This window comes from Moschus berezovskii, chromosome 5, assembly GCF_049115385.1.
Source record: "Moschus berezovskii isolate FMDL1 chromosome 5, NW_MosBer_1.0, whole genome shotgun sequence".
Lineage (NCBI taxonomy): Eukaryota > Metazoa > Chordata > Mammalia > Artiodactyla > Moschidae > Moschus > Moschus berezovskii.
The window spans coordinates 56,482,430-56,502,286 of NC_142464.1; positions in this window are offsets into that span (position 1 = coordinate 56,482,430).

A 19,857-nucleotide genomic window follows, 5' to 3' on the forward strand; every position below is an offset into this window, starting at 1 on the left:
TCATAACTGAACTCTCTAACGCCTTGTAAGAGTTAGAGATTATACTTAATAGTACACAACTTATTTTTCTGAAAATAGGTACAGTGAGAAATCCAGAGAAAGGAAAGATTAACAAACAAGATGAGGGCACTAATATTTATTTTTATATATCAAACACTTTATTTATTCTTAATATCACCACATGAAACTGATTTCCAATTATCATACTTCAGATCACTTAAATAGCTAATAAGCAGCAAAAATAGTATTTGGACTTAAATCTGTCTTATTCCAAAGCTACTGTGTTCTTTTCAGTACTCATGTTTCTTTGGTAAGGAAGTCAAATAACTCTAGCTTCATTTCCAAACCCAAACTATAACCATGGGGCTGTCTCCAGTAAATTGTGAACATAAAACTTTATGTGGTGTCCAAAGAAAGGATGAGATTCCACAGTTAACTGACAACTTATGATCCAGAGAATAGGGACAATCTTTCCTGCTCCCTGGAACTGGCAAAGGACAAATCCTGAAAATAAATTTTATAGGCAAACAGGCTTCAATATACAAAGAGAACTAGAATCTTTAGCTCAGTTTCTAAAGGTGAAGAATTCTGATCATACCTTAATTTCATGCCTTGGAGTTGTGTTTGCAATAGAAATGCCAAATCAATTATCCCAGATTTGAGAAAGAAGTCTCAAATTTATACTGCACTAAATACCTAAGAGTTCCCTAGGGAAGGTATTCTGAATCTCAGAGTTTTATCATTGGAAAGAGACAAAGAATTCAATCAAATGCCCTCATTTACAATGTAGACATTTTAAATGCCTTACAAATTTGCCAAAAAATGACTAAAAGTGACAGTGACAGAGCTGGGATCAGAATTCAGTAAAGGAATCCATGTCTGCTCTAAATAGTGTAAACTTTCTTTTTTTTTATCCCTCAAACAATCATATTACTTCAGCTATCTAACAAATTTTCCATTTAAAAGATATTTGACTGTTTTTATTTAATATTTTGTTTTATATATAAATAAGAAAAGAAATATTAACCTATAAAGAATCCATCTTTTTAAATGCAAATGTCTATCATACAAATGATATTGCAAATGTTTTTGAAGAATGCTTGCAAACCCTGAGAACAAATTTTAAGACTTACCTTTAATCTGTCTCAAACAAATTTATTTTTGATTATTCAAGACATTGAAAGAATGCCTTGGACTTAGATTACCAATCACAATAAAACAAACAGGTAAGCAGATAGCAGAAATCAGTGACATTTAATTAAATCCTCATTTGATTTTAATTTGTTAGGAACCTATAGATTTTCATGTATAAGACCCTCCCATGTGATAAATTATCACACCTCAGTCCTTTTAAGCTTGTGTTGCTCACTTTCAAATAAGGAATCAGTCTGTGTCATGTTATCTTTATATCTTCAGCATCTAACACTATATCTTGCACGGAATAGGTGTTCAACAAAAATGCTAAATTAAAAAATGATATATAGGAACAATTATGCTGGTAATATAATTACAGCAAAAAAGACAACGTAGTAATACTATAAGATTTTAATTCATAAAAGCAGCACACTCTTATATTAGTCTGTAAAAACGGTGAGTTATAATGAAATATAGAAAAAGTACTTTTGTCTGAAATCTGTGAGATTCTTAGAAACAACAGTCAAAATAATAAGTAAGCAAGACGTTTTACAGAATGTTTATACTTGACAAAGGAAAGATACATTTTAGCGAACAGTGGAAAGTTGTGATTCATGGGGTCACGGAGAGTCGGAGACGACTGAGCGACTGAACTGAACTGAACTGAACTGAAAAGCAAACAATGTTCAGAAGAAAAGGAAAGCATTGATTTTAGTTAATGAGTGTTTTTCAGCTTCTTGCAATACGGAATTCTTAATATTGGAGATGTTTTCTTTATAGTAAAAAATACACTGAACGTTGCCCTGAAAATGCCATCTTTAGGCATCTTTCTGTTGCCAGCACTCAGTAAACTCAGTCTAATATCTAACTGTTGCCAGTGTTTGTTCCATTTTTCAAATTAGAATCCATGCCCTGGAGTGGTGTAGTCGAAACGTGATTGACGTGGAGTGGCCATAGAGGCAAGGTAGCAAAGGTGATGTGACAGATACCAGTTTAGTAGATCAATACTGGTGAGTGCGGATTTTCAGATTTCTCCATTTAACCAATTTTGGTGGGAAGTGCTAATAAGCAGTGAAAAAGACAAAGCATGGTTGAAAGTAAAAAAGCAGAAACACTGCTTGCTCTATAATTTTTCTCTTGAGTCACACAAAGTAGGCTAAATACCTCAGTTTTGGACAAAGGCCTTTCAGTTTGGATTGCTTCAATATCTTCCATCTATGTAAATAAGGAGGACTAACTGGATAAGAGGAGCATTGCTTTCTCAATCAGACTAAGCAATAAATGAACAGCCACACTTTTTGGACAGTCTGACAGGTCCCTGATAGTGCATTAAGATTTGACCATGTGGTAGAAACTTAAGGGAATATGTACTGTCCAGATAATGCCTTTATTTTAAATTTATTTTCAGAAAATTCACTTATGTGTGCTGTGTATATGTAAATATACATATGCATAGTTTACTCATTGTTTCCTGAAGATGTTCTATTAGACTATGTTTTCTATGTTTCCTCCAGATTCTGATCAAGAAACAATGAAATATACTAATTACTTTTTATCATGGGTTCACTTCTTAGAATTAGAACTCCAAAGTTATCATGGATTAAGTATAACAGAAAGGTTTTCCTCATGTAAGCTGCTGCTGCTGCTGCTAAGTCACTTCAGTCGTGTCCGACTCTGTGTGACCCCATAGACGGAAGCCCACCAGGCTCCCCCGTCCCTGGGATTCTCCAGGCAAGAACACTGGAGTGGGTTGCCATTTCCTTCTCCAATGTGTGAAAGTGGAAAGTGAAAAGTGAAAGTGAAGTCGCTCAGTCGTGTCCGACCCTTAGCGACCCCACGGACTGCAGCCTACCAGGCTCCTCCATCCATGGGATTTCTAGGCAATAGTACTGGAGTGGCTTGCCATTGCCTTCTCCGTCATGTAAGCTATCCAAGATGATTCTAGCTTGAATAATTCTAGTGTAGTACTCATCCATTATATTATTCAAAGACCCATGTGTGTCTGCCTTCTTCAACACATAATTTCTAACCTAACCCACAGTGTGATGACCAGCCAATAAAAAGGAAAAAAAAGAAAAAGTGTCCACAGAGCCATTCACAGAAGAGGGGGGTGGAACAGGAGGTGGCATGGGGTGAGGTGGCACCAGGGTGGTTAAGAACCATGCCTGGAAGTATGCATATTACACTTATAACATTTTATCAACTATAATGTGGCCAAACCTAAAACCAAGAGAAACTGAAAAATGAGGACTACTTCTGTGCCCAGGAAGAAAAGAAAATAGGTGGTAGTGAGCTTCTAGTTATCTCTGGCGCAAGTGACATGCACAAGAAATGGGGGAGAATGCTATGGAATGTGGAGAGCTTTCTATAGTCAGCTTTTAGTTTTGATTTAGATTATTTTACCTTTGTCTCATAAACTATTATTTATTTTATTAACTCTTTGCATTAGTATTTTCTCCAGACAAAATCTCCCAGATATATTTTTGTTTGTTTCTCTTTACCTATGAAAAAAGTTTACTTTATATTTTTAATATAAATTTTATATACATAAAAGAAAATAAATATTTTATATTTAAATGTCTTAAATGTTTCCTTAATAATGATGCAAAACATTCTCAGTGGTGTATTTGTGAACCAGGATCCACTTTATCATATTTTTTTTTTTAATCAATGAATGAACTAAATAGGTATTCCTATTGTAGCAGTGGCTTCACAAATCTATGTTGTTGACATAGCCATTTACAAAGAATGGCCAATTGAAAATACTTTTCTGAATTTCTTTCATGTTGTTCCCCTTACATAACTAGTTTAAACTTCTGGAAGCTAATTTTTTCCACACATAATTACAATTTTATGAGAAATTCACTAGCGAAAGTTATTATACATTTGGAAGAGTACTTCAGAGCCTATTTACAAACCAGGCAGGAAGTATGTAGATTTCATGCATGGAAAAGTATAAATAAAATTCATTTTTAATCATGTAATTGTACCGTTTGTTTCCATATAATTGGTGAGGAATTACATTTCTATCCACTGTGGGTCCACTTTTGGAATAAAGTAAATGTAGTGTGAAAATGTCAGCAGCATAGTTTAAAATTACTGCTTTTAAGTGCTATAGTGTTATATTTTTCAGTGTTTGATCAAGTTTGAGAAATATCAGGTAGAAGAACATGATGCATAGTCTGAGTTTATAAGTAGGGAACTAATTAAACAATCAAAATACTGAGATACTTCTTTCACATAAGGTTGCTGCAATGGGAAATTAGTTTTAAAAATGAAATTATCCAATAGTTACTATTTTAACGTTTTAAGCACAAGTGTCTGTACTGATATGTGTGGAGAGGGGTGAGGAAAGGTATGAGCATATATCTGCATAACTGTTCTATGGTGAAGGAGCCACATAATTTACCTAGCCTACAGCACCCTTATTTTGTAGATCAGTCAGGGAACTATCTTTTTCAGAATCACAGATTCCTCAATCCTAGAGAAAGGAGAAAAATAACACATATGTCATAATTAATTTAAAGAAAGAACACAAGTGGAGCTAAGCCCACAGACTGGTATATTACATAAACTTTTCACAATTATTTTTCCTCCTTTTCCCATTATCACAGGCACACATGTTTAGGCAGAGCCACAGTCAGAATCTGATCCTGAATTTTCTGATTCCATAGCTGGGATGTTTCTGTAACTAGCAGCTGTTATTAGAATATTCAAACTAGGTTAGTAAACTTGAATGCCAGTTTTTTCCTGGTGTACGTGCATATATGTTAGTCGTGTTTGACTCTTTGAGACCCCATGGATTATAACCCACCAGGGTCCTCTGTCCATGGGATATCCCAGGGAAGAATACTGGAGTGGGTTGCCATTTCCTACTGTAAGGGATCTCTCTGATGTCAGCTAGGGGTCAAACCTGCATCTCTTGGGCCTCCTGTGTTGGCAGGTGGATTCTTTATCACTGTACCAACTAGGAAGATTTCATTGTATGACCCTATTTAAAACGTTCCTCCACCACCACTATGAAAAAAAATAAAAAAGATAAAAATAAATGACAAAACAACAGCAGCAAATAGGCCCAAGAGAAAATAAGCCGTATAAAAACTGTTATGTCAAAAGTGAGAAGAGCCATACCGCATATGGAATAAAGGTATTCATCAGTCTTAAAAATAATCTCTACTGATAAGCCAGACAGAGAAAGACAGATATCTTATGATCTCTTTTATAAGTGAAACTTAAAAAATAAACAAAAAAGGAAAGATCATAGATACAGAGAAATCAGATTAGTAGTTTTCAACAGTGTAGGGGTGGAGGGGAATGGAGTAAGTGAAAAAAAAAAAAAGATCTCAACATCCATAGTGCCTACTATTTTCAAGGAAAGTGTCTCATTTCCATTAACAAGGAAACCTCTTAATTCACAAATATACACAGTGGGTGATGTGTGTTAATAGCACTCTTAGCAACCGATAATGTGGCGCAGTTAATGTGTCTCAGCTTGAATTAACTTTACCACAAGCCATTGTTTCCTTTTTATACAGCACAGGATCCTGTGGAAAACTCTCTTAGAATCTCACAAGGGGAATTCAATTAACATTACTCACTACTGTACAGCAACATAAAAATGGAGGCTATTTTAACCTTTCTCAAGTTTCCTGCTGATCAATTCAATACTTTCCATTAGTTTAACTCGAGTTATTATAAACTCACCTTCATTGTTCAGGAAATACCTTTCCACTTATCGGGCAGAGTACATCTGCCAATAGGAAGACATAAGAAGACAAACAGACTAAAAAAAATTCTGAATATAGTGTGTAGGTTTGTCCTGGTGTAACATCACTTGACATATTTTAAGCACAGGAGCTTCTACTACAGAACTGATTCTTTCCTATATGTTTGCCATTAAAAATATTAAGAATTTTAGTTACCAGAAAATTATAACATAAATTTACTTGAACACACAAATTATTTATCCTCTCTGAAACATGGTTATTATTATTATTATTATTTTAGGAAATATGTTATAGGTGCTGAAAGGATAAAGTGTCATTGTTTGCGTCCTTCTTCCTTGGTGCCTATATTCTATCCCACAGATTGTGTTACTAATTTTATTCCCCAGTGATGTCATTTTACCCCATCCCCATACTCACCACTCACCTCCAAAAAGACAGACCTCCAACTGGTCTCCCACGCTCATTCTCAGTTCAGTTCAGTTCATTTCAGTCACTCAGTCATGTCCGACTCTTTGTGATCCCATGTATCAGCACGTCAGGCATCCTTGTCCATCACCAACTCCTGGAGTTCACTCAGTCTCATGTCCATCGAGTTGGTGATGCCATCCAGCCATCTCATTTTCTGTGGTCCCCTTCTCCTCCTGCCTCAAATCCCTCCCAGCATCAGAATCTTTTCCAGTGAGTCAGCTCATCACATGAGGTGGCCAAAGTATTGGAATTTCAGTTTCAGCATCAGTCCTTCCAAAGAACAACCAGGACTGATCTTTAGAATGGACTGGTTGGATCTCCTTGCAGTCCAAGGGACTCTCAAGAGTCTTTTCCAACACCACAGTTCAAAAGCATCAATTCATCGGTGATCAGCTTTCTTCACAGTCCAACTCTCACATCCATAAACGACCACTGGAAAAACCATAGCCTTCACTAGACAGACATTTGTTGGTAAAGTAATGTCTCTGCTCTTTAATATGCTGTCTAGGTTGGTCATACTTTCCTTCCAATGAGTAAGTGTCTTTTAATTTCATGGCTGCAATCAGCATCCATAGTGATTTTGGAGCTCCAAAAAATAGTCTGACACTGTTTCCACTGCTTCCCCATCTATTTCCCATGAAGTGATGGGACCAGATGCCATGATCTTAGTTTTCTGAACGTTGAGCTTCAAGCCAACTTTTTCACCCTCCTCTTTCACTTTCATCAAGAGGCTATTTAGTTCCTCTTCACTTTCTGCCATAAGGGTCGTGTCATATGCATATCTGAGGTTATCGATGTTCTCATGGCAATCTTGATTCCAGCTTTTGCTTCTTCCAGCCCAGTGTACCTCATGATGTACTCTGCATATAAGTTAAATAAGCAGGGTGACAATATACAGCCTTGACGTACACCCTTTCCTATTTGGAACCAGTCTGTTGTTCCATGTCCAGTTCTGACTGTTAGTTCCTGACCTGCATACAGGTTTCTCAAGAGGCAGGTCAGGTGGTCTGGTATTCCCATCTCCTTCTCAATTTTCCACAGTTTATTGTAATCCACACAGTCAAAGGCTTTGGCATAGTCAATAAAGCAGAAATAGATGTTTTTCTGGAACTCTCTTGCTTTTTCCATGATCCAGAGGATGTTGGCAATTTGATCTCTGTTTCCTCTGCCTTTTCTGAAACCACCTTGAGCATCTGGAAGTTCATGGTTCACATATTGCTGAAGCCTGGCTTGGAGAATTTTGAGCATGACTTGATGAGCATGTGAGATGAGGCCCACTTGACTTCACATTCCAAGATGTCTGGCTCTAGGTGAGTGATCACACCATCGTGATTATCTTAGTCGTGAAGATCTTTTTTTGTATAGTTCTTCTGTATATTCTTGCCACCTCTTCTTAATATCTTCTGCTTCTGTTAGGTCCATACCATTTCTGTCCTTTATCGAGCCCATCTCTACATGAAATGTTCCCTTGGTATCTCTAATTTTCTTGAAGAGATCTGTAGTCTTTCTTATTCTGTTGTTTTCCTCTAATTCCTCCCTTGCACTGTAATAAGAGATATCTTCAAAATTCAAATCTCCTCATGACATTTGCTGTAATAAAATATCTCTATGTGTAGCCCAAGCTCGTAGGTTTAAAGATCAGCATCCTTACAGACAGTCTTGTTCAGCTCAGCCCTTCCTCAGCTTCTTAAACATTACCACCTCACACTACCCTTTGATCTCTGGGCTCCAATCACACTGACTTTTTGAGTTTTTAACTATACCTAGCCTTTGCACATGTAATCTATCAGTTTAATTTATTAACATATACACAGGGAGCAAGTATGTGAGAAGACTGTCTTTACTTGCTATCACATTGTGGATACTATTAATAATGAATGAATGGAACAGAGAAGATATATATATATACATGAAATATATATATATATATTTCAATGATGCTTTCAGAAAGAATAGAGAAAATTTTAAATTTAATCAAAACTACATTCATATCTTCCATCACTGATTTCCTACATTTGGGTTTGTCATGCAATTCCCAGGTGGCACCAGTGGTAAAGAACCTGCCTGCCAATGCAGGAGACATAAGAGATGCAGTTTCAGTCTCTGGGTGGGGAAGATCCCCTGGAGGAGGGCATGGCAACCCGTTCCAATATCGTTGCCTGGAGAATTCCATGGACAGAGAAGCCTGGTGGGTTACAGTCCATAGTTCTTGAAAAGTCCAACACGAGTGAAGTGACTCAATACATTAATTCAAAAAAGTATGAGCAAGAGAGAGATAACTGTATATTCCCACCAGGTGCTTGCAGTGTATTTAGAAATACAACAATGAAATTAACTGAAAATGGGTAAAGAACTCCAATTCATTCATGTCATCCTACTAGTTATTTTGTATTACTAAATATTTTTCACGTCAGAATGACAATGTCAGGTTGGCATATAGCTTCTCTCTCTTCTTAATATCAATTTATTTCTGGCTGTGCTTGGTCTTCATTACTGTGCACAGGCTTTCCCTGGTTGTGGCAAGCGGGGGCTGCCCTGTAGTTGTGGTGTGTAGGCTTTTCATTTCAGTGGCTTGTGTCATTGAAGAGCATGGGCTCTAGGCATACGACTTTCAGTAGTTGCAGCACTTAGGCTCAGTAGTTGTGGCTCACCAGCTTAGCTGCCCTGTGGCACGTGGGATCTTCTCTGACCAGGGATCAAACCCATGTCCAGTGCACTGGCAGGTGGATTCTAAACCACTGGGCCACTGGGGAAGCCCTAGCTTTTTAACATGAAGATACTTTAGCTCTTGGATTTAGAAGAAACAAAAACCTTTGAAGGACAAGACTGGACAAGTGGAGGACTAGTTACTGGAGTCTTTCCATACAGAGGTGCTTCCCTTTTTATAGTATATTGATTGAGAAAAGATACATTCATTCTGAGTTTTGAATTTTGGGGACATTGAAAACCATGGGCCACCTCTGTTTACCGCCTCTCTTTGACCATGGATGAGTAATGGCTCCCAGTAGCTCTGGCATGTGTTTTCTTACAGAATATGACCCATCCATTTGTTGTTCATTTATGTCGATATATGTAAGCATTTCCTGAATGTTCTATAGGCTTGATATTTTCTCAGTCCTAAAAATACAATAATGACTCAAAAAGTAAAAATCTAGGAGGACAGAAAAAAAATGAAAAGCTATAGTATAATATGCAGTTTAGATGCAATTGGTTGTTACATGATTAAGCAATAACCCCCTAGTATTTCTTAAGTCAAGGAATGATGAAGTGCCATTTGATTTCACAATGTGTGATTACTTTCACTTTATTTTTATTTATTTGCTTATTTGTATTTTTCCCTTTGAAACCTAATCTACAAGTATTTCTTTTCCCAGGAGGACGTTAAATATATTGTATTTTTCTTCACTGCTGTGTGAGAGAAGATTCTAGACAAAAGAGAGAAAAATGAAAGGTCAGGGTGTGCAGTTCAGGAAAAGCTGCAAGGCTAAGCCCTCAAACCAAAAATATTCCCAGGATTAATGAGTAAAACACATAATCAGCATTTTGTAGAGCCTATTGGAGAAAAAGAAGTAAAAGCCTCTGTGGTCTTCATGTTAATAAGAAACATTTCCTCTGGAATAAAAGATTTTCCAGTCCTGACACCCCACTTTCTGGTCTATAATCTTGCATGAGCTATTTAATCTCTCTGAGACTAATTTCTTCTACAAAAATGATGTGAAAGGATGGTACCAGCTTCATAGGATTATTGTGAGAATTAAATAAGATTACTCATGTATTATTTTCCCTACAGTTCCACTTGTAAAGTGAATGCTCAGCAAAAAAATTATTCTACTATCATTATTATTAGTTTTTAAAAAATAAAATCTAGACTCAATTATATGGGCATAATACATTCATTAGATAATTATAACAGACTTCAAACAGAGTATTTTTTAATAATTTGAAACATTATCAGTAGGAAAATACCGAGTTGATATAACAAAATGAAAGTAGTCACTGCTTCATTTTGTTGATAATATAAAATACATTTTTCTTATACTTTCCTTAATTTTGATACTTGCAGCAATGTAACATAAGTTACTTTTAAGAACAATATAAAAATAAATTTGAAAAAAATGGTTTTAATGCATATTATAAAATTTTACACTCTCTCTCTGACTGTAATAAAAAAAAAATTAGAGCAGTTCCTTTCTTTTAAGACAATGTTTTATTATATTTTCTGGAGATTGAGTTACAATATCCTTCTCATTCTTCTGAATATTATATTCATGTCATATATTGATGTATACAGACATAGCAGTCATGCTTAATAATAGACAAAACAGTACAATTATCAATTCATTCCAGGTTATTGGCATATTTTTATGAAAACTTTTTATATTCAAACTGAATTGTTTATATGTTAACATTGATATTTTTGCTAGTACTTCCATAGTACTATTCTTAAAATAATCTTAAAAGACAAACTTTATAGCACTGAAGTCCTAACAGACATGGCTACTGATGTTTTTACTTATTTATACTTTTATTTATTACCTCTCACTGAAAGAGTTAGAATATAAACATCCAGAGTTATTTCAAAATATTTGACTTGACATTTTAATTCTGTTATATGGTAATCATGTATTCTATAAACATTTGCTGAGTTACTAAAAATGTTCCAGGCATTTAGTGAGTACTGGGTTAACATAATAATGTAACATGTTAAGTTGTATTTTCTATTCAATAATATCTACTGAAGGAAACGTGCTCAGTTGCTTCAGTCGTGTTGGACCCTTTGCGACCCTATGGACTGTAGAAAGCCAGACTCTTCTGTCCATGGGATTTTCCCAGCAAGAATACTGGAGTGGATTGTCATGCCCTCCTCCAGGGATCTTCCCCATCCAGTAATGCAACCCGTGTCTCCTGTGTCTGCTGTCTTGCAGGCGGATTCTTTACTGCTGAGCTACCCAGGAAGTCCAAAAGGACCATATGGATGTCAATAAGTATACACAGCTACTGTGGGAGGTCAGATCAATATAAATTTTTTTGTGTGTGTTGTGTATCCCCCAGATCAAATACCAGGGGTATTGTTTCAGTTACCAGTATATTGGCTCCCAGTCTCAGATTTTCTACACCATCTTTTCTGGACAAATTAATGGGTCCTTTAAACAGTTGTTCTTTCTCAGACGGCACAATGAAGCTTTGTTATTTGTGTGCACTGGAGATGGAAAGCAGTATGATGGGGCTTTCCTTCCTTATTCTAGTGTGCTCCTCTTATATGCCCAGTGCCCAACTCCTGCATCTGGGGTGAATTCTCCAGCACTAGACATCTATAGCATGTGTACCTTCCATAGCTCCCAGAATCTGTGTGCTATAACCATCCTGTGGACAGCTTCCTCTGATACCTCAGAAGGGAGATTTCTAGCAAGTTCCATTGGTGCAGCACCAGAGGGATTTCTATGCCATTCAGTGAAGTGAAAGTGAAAGTCGCTCAGTTGTGTCCAGCTCTTTGTGACCCCATGGACTATATAGTCCATGTTGTTCTCCAGGCCAGAATACTGGAGTGGGTAGCCATCCCCTTCTCCAGGGGATATTACCAACCCATGGTTTGATCTCGAGTCTCCCACATTGTAAGTAGATTCTTTACCAGCTGAGACACGAAGGATGTGAGAGTTGGACTGTGAAGAAAGCTGATCGCTGAAGAATTGATGCTTTTGAACTGTGGTGCTGGAGAAGACTCTTGAGAGTCCCTTGGACTGCAAGGAGATCCAACCAGTTCATTCTAAAGGAGATAAATCCTGGGTGTTCATTGGAAGGACTGATGCTAAAGCTGAAACTCCAATGCTTTGGCCACCTCATGCGACGAGTTGACTCACTGGAAAAGACTCTGATGCTGGGAGGGATTGGGGGCAGGAGGAGAGGGGTCGACAGAGAATGAGATGGCTGGATGGCATCACCGACTCTATGGACATGAGTTTGAGTGAACTCCGGGAGTTAGTGATGGACAGGGAGGCCTGGCGTGCTGTGATTCATGGGGCCTCAAAGAGTCGGACACGACTGAGAGACTGAACTGAACTGAACTGAACTAATGGCTGGGGCTTTCCAGGTGGTGCTAGTGGTATAGAACCTGCCTGCCAATGCAGGAGACATAGCAGACCTGGGTTCGATTCCTGGGTCAAGAAGAGCCTCTGAAGGAAGGCACAGTAACCCACTCCAATATTCTTGCCTGGAAAATCTCATGGACAGAGGAATCTGGTGGGCTATGGTCCATTGGTTTGCAATTTGTTGAACAGGACTGAAACAACTTAGCACAGTGCACACAGCAATTGGTGGCTAGAACAGGAAAATGCTTAAGTTACTGGTTCTCAAAGTTTGATCCTTTGACTAGTAGCCTCAGCATCCCTTGGGAAAGCAACAGGAATATGAGTACCCAAGACTTACAAATCAGAAACTCCAGGGCTAGGCCTAGCAATTTTTGTTTTAACAAGTTTTTACGAGATTGTTACACACACTGAAGATAAAGAAAAACCATTTGGATTGGAAATAATTTAGATGTGACTTTGTTCCATTCTAGTCTTACAAGCCACTCCAGTATTTTTGCCAGGAGAATCCCATGGACAGAGGAGCCTGCTGGGCTACTGTTCATAGGGTTGCAAAGAGTCGGACACAACAGAAGGAACTTAGAATGCATGAATGTAGTCTTACATTATAATCATGGGTAAGTATGCTACACACTAGGTCAGAACGAAGAATATTTCAAAAAGTGACATCTGTATCTACCTTCCAAGTTCTTGGAATTTGATGCTATTACCACAATGGGAAAAAAGTCACCACAAAGCAAAAACAAACAAAAAATGAGAGGATGAGAAATGAAAAAAAAAAAAAAAAAAGAGTAAAGATAAAAATGAAAGACACTTTTTATCAAAAAATCAGCTTTAAAATATTAAGTGCTTAATATGATGTATTTCAGTTCTTCTAATAATGCCATCTCCTGCCATCTCCACAGAAGATTAAACTCTGTAATAAAATCATTACTGTCTTCCAGCTTACAGTAAGCCATGTATATCAACATAACAATGTTCTCCACATAACATAGTGTTAGAAACTTCTCCATTAACAAAGTTTTGATCATTTCATTGATTTTTTTTTTCTTAGTTGCCTAAAGTCATTCAATAGATCTCTTATTATTGTAGAGTGGTAACCAGAATGTGTTTTAAGGTCATCTTATTCATGTGAATAAAATGTGAAAAATATTTCCATTAACTAGAGTGCCATGTACTTCCCCTCAAGGTTAATTGTTTCCTCTGATCTCCAGTTAAAACCTATTATTGTTATACCAGAGATTAACAAAGCAACTGAGGAAGCATTCAATATCTGGGAAGGCACTGATTGGAAGACTTGGTTCTTTTCAGATACGGAACAAATAGCATTCAAAAATTAGCTCAAAAGGTAAAAAATGATGATAAATTATTTGACAGCTTTGCTCCTAGATATTCTGATTAAAAAAAAAAAAGCTTTTTAAGATACTCTGCTTTTAAAAGCAAGTTAAAAAATATTTGATAGGGAAAAATAGTCAAAAAAAGAAAGAAACTTATTTTCTTTTACTAATGTAACAAGTTAATCTTAGAACAACTTAAGAAGAATATGTACTTTCCCACTATTTCAGAGGTGAAAATGATTGTTATTGATAAAACAAAGTACAGCCCAGATCAAAATTTTACATGAACTTCTTTAAAACACATGTGCTTGCAGGTTTATAGGGAAACAGTAATGTTCAATTGTATGGGCACCAGAATGTGACATGCCAGTTATAATTAACTTAGTGTCTGAAACAAAAAGAACAATTGTAAGTTATTACTTCAAACTATTAAGGATTTTTTTTCAAATGCAGTCTCTGTAATTCATCTCAGTTCTAAATTTTTTTCTCTGTATAATAGAATAGATTGCTGAGATTTATTACAAGAAGCTTTTTCTCTAACTCTCACTACTTCCATAATATTTGCCTTATACTTTCATAGGAGCTTCCCTGATGGCTCAGATGGTAAAGAATCTGTGTGCAATGCAGGATCCTGCTGCTGCTGCTAAGTTGCTTCAGTCGTGTCCGACACTGGGCAAACCCACAGATGGCAGCCCACCAGGCTCCCCCGTCACTGGGATTCTCCAGGCAAGAACACTGGAGTGAGTTGTCATTTCCTTCTCCAATGCATGAAAGTGAAAAGTGAAAGTGAAGTCGCTCAGTCGTGTCCTACTCTTAGCGACCCCATGGACTGCAGCCTACCAGGCTCCTCCATCCATGGGATTTTCCAGGCAAGAGTACTGGAGCGGGGTGCCAGTGCCTTCTGATACCTGGGTTCTATCCCTGGGTTGGGAAGATCCTCCAGAGAAGGGAATAGCTATCCACTTCAGTTTTCTATCCACAAAAAGTTGGGCATGACTAAGTGACTTTCACTCACTTCACCATACATTCATAGATATATACATTTCCAAGTGTACACACATTTCTTTTTTAATCCCATTGGAGTTAAAATATCCTTAACCATTATGAAACACACAAGGGGACTCTATGTACTAGAAATTTCCAAGTCAGAAGCTAAGTTTCAAAAGACAGTATCGTGTATAATAAAATTATAACTATATTAAAAGTATCTTAAGACATCTATTTAGAAGCCTAAAAGTGGTATGAGTTCAGTATAAAAGTAGCCCATTGTTCCTGTGAGTATGCTTTCAAATATATAATTAATCCAACTAGTTTAATGAAATAAAATAGTTTGAGAAACAGTTAACTTCAATTTCCCTTTTAAAAAATACACAGGCATGGGAAAATTCTGATAGGTGATGGAACCTCAGATAAAATTAATCTTGGGTCCACATTCCCCAAAAAAGTGATATTTAAGAGCCCTGCCAAAAAGCTGACAATGAATTATTCAACTTCTTGCCCATGTCATCTTTCTGTCTCCATCCTCCCACCAGAAAATCTTTGAGTAAATACGAGTGATCATAATTTCTGTCTTGAGAAAGTCATATTAAGAAAATATGAGTGACTCTTAGTCCACCATTTTATAAATATTTGGCTAAATGATATCAAATAAATGCTATCTCTTTGGGCCCATTTAGCTAAGAGGTAGAAACAAATAGAGAAATAACTAGAAACTTTCCTCAAAGCACAGTATCATTGCTGCAAAATGATCCTGAGCAAATTGCACCCTACATCTTTGTGGTGTGAAACTATAAGAGCTCAAACAAAAATATTGACACTGAATCACAGTGCTCCTGTTATACCAAACAGAAAAGTAGCTTTAGAAAGTCCTTTAGCTCTTAAGCACTGGAAATATTAGGCCTATACACAAAGGGACAGCAGTAGCCGAGTGGAACATTACCTTTTAACACCACCTTCATGTTCTCATCTATCTTTTGTTCATTCTGCTAAATGTATATACCAGTTTGTGATTTTGGGCACACACAATTACTACTTTTTTCCCTCCTCCATATATTTTATGGCCCACCTTTTTGACTCATATAAATACATATAAGAAGGAAACTTGGAAATTCCCTGATGGTTCAGTGGTTAGGACTCTGTTTTTACTGTATGGCTAATAAAATAAAAAATAAGTAAAAATGAAAAATAAAAAGGAAGCTTTAGGGAGAGGAAGGAACAAGATGGCGGAGGAATAGGACGGCGAGACCACTCTCTCCCCAACAAATTCATCAAAAGAACATTTGAACGTGGAGTAAAGTCCACAAAACAATTTCTGAATGCTGGCAGAGGACATCAGGCACCCAGAAAAGCAGTCCATTGTCTTCAAAAGGAGGTAGGAAAACACATAAAGATAAAAAGAGAGACAAAAGAGGAAAGGACAGAACTCTTTCCCAGGAAGGGAGACTTTAAAAAGAGAGGTTTCCAAACACCAGGAAACACTCTCACTGACAAGTCTGTGGCGAGCCTTGGAACCTCAGAGGACCACATAACCAGGAGGGAAAAGAAAGAAATAATTAAAACCCACAGATTACCCACCAAACGGTAACTCCCAGCCGAGAAGCAGCACAGATGCCTGCATACGCCATTAGCAAGTGGGGGCTGGGCAGGGAGGAGTCGGCTGAACTGCTTAGAGAGAGGACTGGGCTTGAATGCCGCAAGAACAAACTGAGAGAAGTAACTGGGGATAGCAAAGCAGACTGGGAAAAGGTGGAAAGTTCTAACCTAAGACTCCGCCAGCCCTGCTCACAGAACAAAGGGCTGAGCAGAGTGAGCCGGCTGCGGTCGGCCCATCCCCCATCCCCCGCCGAGACAGGCAGGAGGTCAGCCAGAGCTGGAGGGGGCAACCGTGGCCCCAAAAAGGCACACGATACAAACTGCAGGCAGGCTTGTTGCTAATCAAGACTTCTTGGGCTCGGGCAGGTCAATATTCGCCTGAGAAGTTGTGCCGGTTGTACACACAGAAAACTGAGTGGCAAGGACTGGGGAAGCGATAAGTTGCAGCAACCACGCTCTCTAAACACCTGGTCACCTGAGCTGCTCGGACCGGGGAAGGCACAAAACGCAGGCCCAAACAAGTCTGCGCCTTTGTGGAGTACCCGAGAAACTGAACTTGAGCTGCTCAGACCTGGGAAGTGCATACAACCCAGCGCTGGCCTCGGACAGTTCCTGGCAGAGCAACCTAGAGCCTGTGCAGTGTAGACTGGGACAACACATGTGCTGTGAGCGGGGGCAAACCCAGTGTGGCCGAGATGCTGCAAGCACTCCCCACAGATGCCAGAGATATTTGTCTGCAGCGTTCCTCCCTTCCCAGAACATGACTGAACAACTGAGCCTTAAAAAGTGTCCACCCGCCCCCTAGTATCAGGGTGGAAATTAGACACTGAAGAGACCAGCAAACAGAAGCTAAAATAGAGCGAACCACCTTGGAAATGACAGATAGAGAAATCTAGGTACTACTCTAAGAATAAGACCGAAAACCAGAGGCAAGAGGCTTAAGCCTGAATCCTGAGAACACCAGAGAACTCCTGACTCTAGGGAACATTAATCGATAGGAGCTCATCAAACGCCTCCATACCTACACTAAAACCAAGCACCACCCAAGGGTCAACAAGTTTCAGAGCAAGATATACCATGCAAATTCTCCAGCAACACAGGAAAATAGCCCTGAGCTTCAATATACAGGCTGCCCAAAGTCACTCCAAATCCACTGATATTTCATAACTCATTACTGGCCACTTCATTGCACTCCAGAGAGAAGAAATCTAGCTCCACTCACCAGAACACCGACACAAGCTTCCCTAAACAGGGAACCTTGACAAGTCACCCACCAACCCCACACAGAGCAAGGAAACTACATAATAAAGAGAACTCCACAAACTGCCAGAAGAGGGAAAGGCCACCCCAAGCACAGCAATATAAGCAAGATGAAGAGGCAGAGAAATACCCAGCAAGTAAAGGAACAGGATAAATGCGCACCAACACAAACAAAAGAAGAAGATATAAGGAATCTACCTGATAAAGAATTTTGAATTTTGATGGTGAAAATGATTCAAAATCTTGAAAGCAAAATGAAGTTACAGATAAGTAACCTGGAGAAAAGGATTGAGAAGATGGAAGAAAGGTTTAATAAGGACTTAGATGAAATAAAAAAGAGTCAATATACAATGAATAATGCAATAGATGAGATCAGAAACACTCTGGAGGGAACAAACAGTAGAATAACAGAGGCAGAAGACAGGATAAGCGAGTTAGAAGATAGAATTGTAGAAATAAATGAAACAGAGAGGAAAAAAGAAAAACGAATTAAAAGAAATGAGGACAATATTAGAGACCTCTGGGACAATGTTAAACGCTCCAACATTCGAATCATAGGAGTCCCAGAAGAAGAAGACAAAAAGAAAGACCATGAGAAAATACTTGAAGAGATAATAGTTGAAAACTTCCCTAAAATGGGAAAAGAATTAATCACTCAAGTCCAAGAAACCCAGAGAGTCCCCAACAGGATAAACCCAAGGAGAAATACTCAAAAACACATATTAATCAAATTAACAAAGATCAAACACAAAGAACAAATATTAAAAGCAGCAAAGGAAAAGCAGCAAATAACACACAAGGGGATTCCCATAAGGATAACAGCTGATCTTTCAGCAGAAACTCTTCAGGCCAGGAGGGAATGGCAAGACATGCTTAAAGTGATGAAAGAAAATAACCTACAGCCCAGATTACTGTACCCAGCAAGGATCTCATTTAAATATGAAGGAGAAATCAAAAGCTTTACAGACAAGCAAAAGCTGAGAGAATTCAGCATCACCAAACCAGCTCTCCAACAAATGCTAAAGGATCTTCTCTAGACAGGAAACACAGAAATGGTGTATAAACTCGAACCCAAAACAAAAAAGGAAATGGCTACGGGATCATCAGTTCAGTTCAGTTCAGTCGCTCAGTCATATCTGACTCTCCGCGACCCCATGAATCACAGCATGCCAGGCCTCCCTGTCCATCACCAACTCCTGGAGTTCACTCAAACTCATGTCCACAGAGTCGGTGATGCCATCCAGCCATCTCATTCTCGGTCGTCCCCTTCTCCTCCTGCCCCCAATCCCTCCCAGCATCAGAGTCTTTTCCAGTGAGTCAGTTCGTCGCATGAGATGGCCAAAGTATTGCAGTTTCAGCTTTAGCATCAGTCCTTCCAATGAAAACCCAGGATCGATCTCCTTTAGAATGGATTGGTTGGATCTCCTTGCAGTCCAAGGGACTCTCAAGAGTCTTCTCCAGCACCACAGTTCTAAAGCATCAATTTTTTGGCAATCAGCTTTCTTCACAGTCCAACTCTCACATCCATACATGACCATGGGAAAAACCATTGCCTTGACTAGATGGACCTTTGTTGGCAAAGTAATGTCTCTGCCTTTTAATATACTATCAAGGTTGGTCATAACTTTCCTTCCAAGGGGTAAGTGTCTTTTAATTTCATGGCTGCAATCAGCATCTGCAGTGATTTTGGAGCCCCCAAAAATAAAGTCTGACACTGTTTCCACTGTTTTTCCATCTTTTTCCCATGAAGTGATCGGACCAGATGCCACGATCTTTGTTTTCTGAATGTTGAGCTTCAAGTCAACCTTTTCACTCTCCTCTTTCACTTTCATCAAGAGGCTTTTGAGTTCCTCTTCACTTTCTGCCATTAGGGTAGTGTCATCTGCATATCTGAGGTTGTTGATTTTTCTCCTGGCAATCTTGATTCCAGCTCTTTTTCTTCCAGCCCAGCGTTCCTCATGATGTACTCTGCATAGAAGTTAAATAAGCAAGGTGACAATATACAGCCTTGACGTACTCCTTTTCCTATTTGGAACCAGTCTATTGTTCCATGTACAGTTCTGACTGTTGCTTCCTGACCTGCATACAGGTTTCTCAAGAGGCAGGTCAGGTGGTCTGGTATTCCCATCTCTTTCAGAATTTTCCACTGTTTATTGTGATCCACACAGTCAAAGGCTTTGGCATAGTCAATGAGGCAGAAATAGATGCTTTTCTGGATCTCTCTTGCTTTCTCCATGATCCAGCGGATGTTGGCAA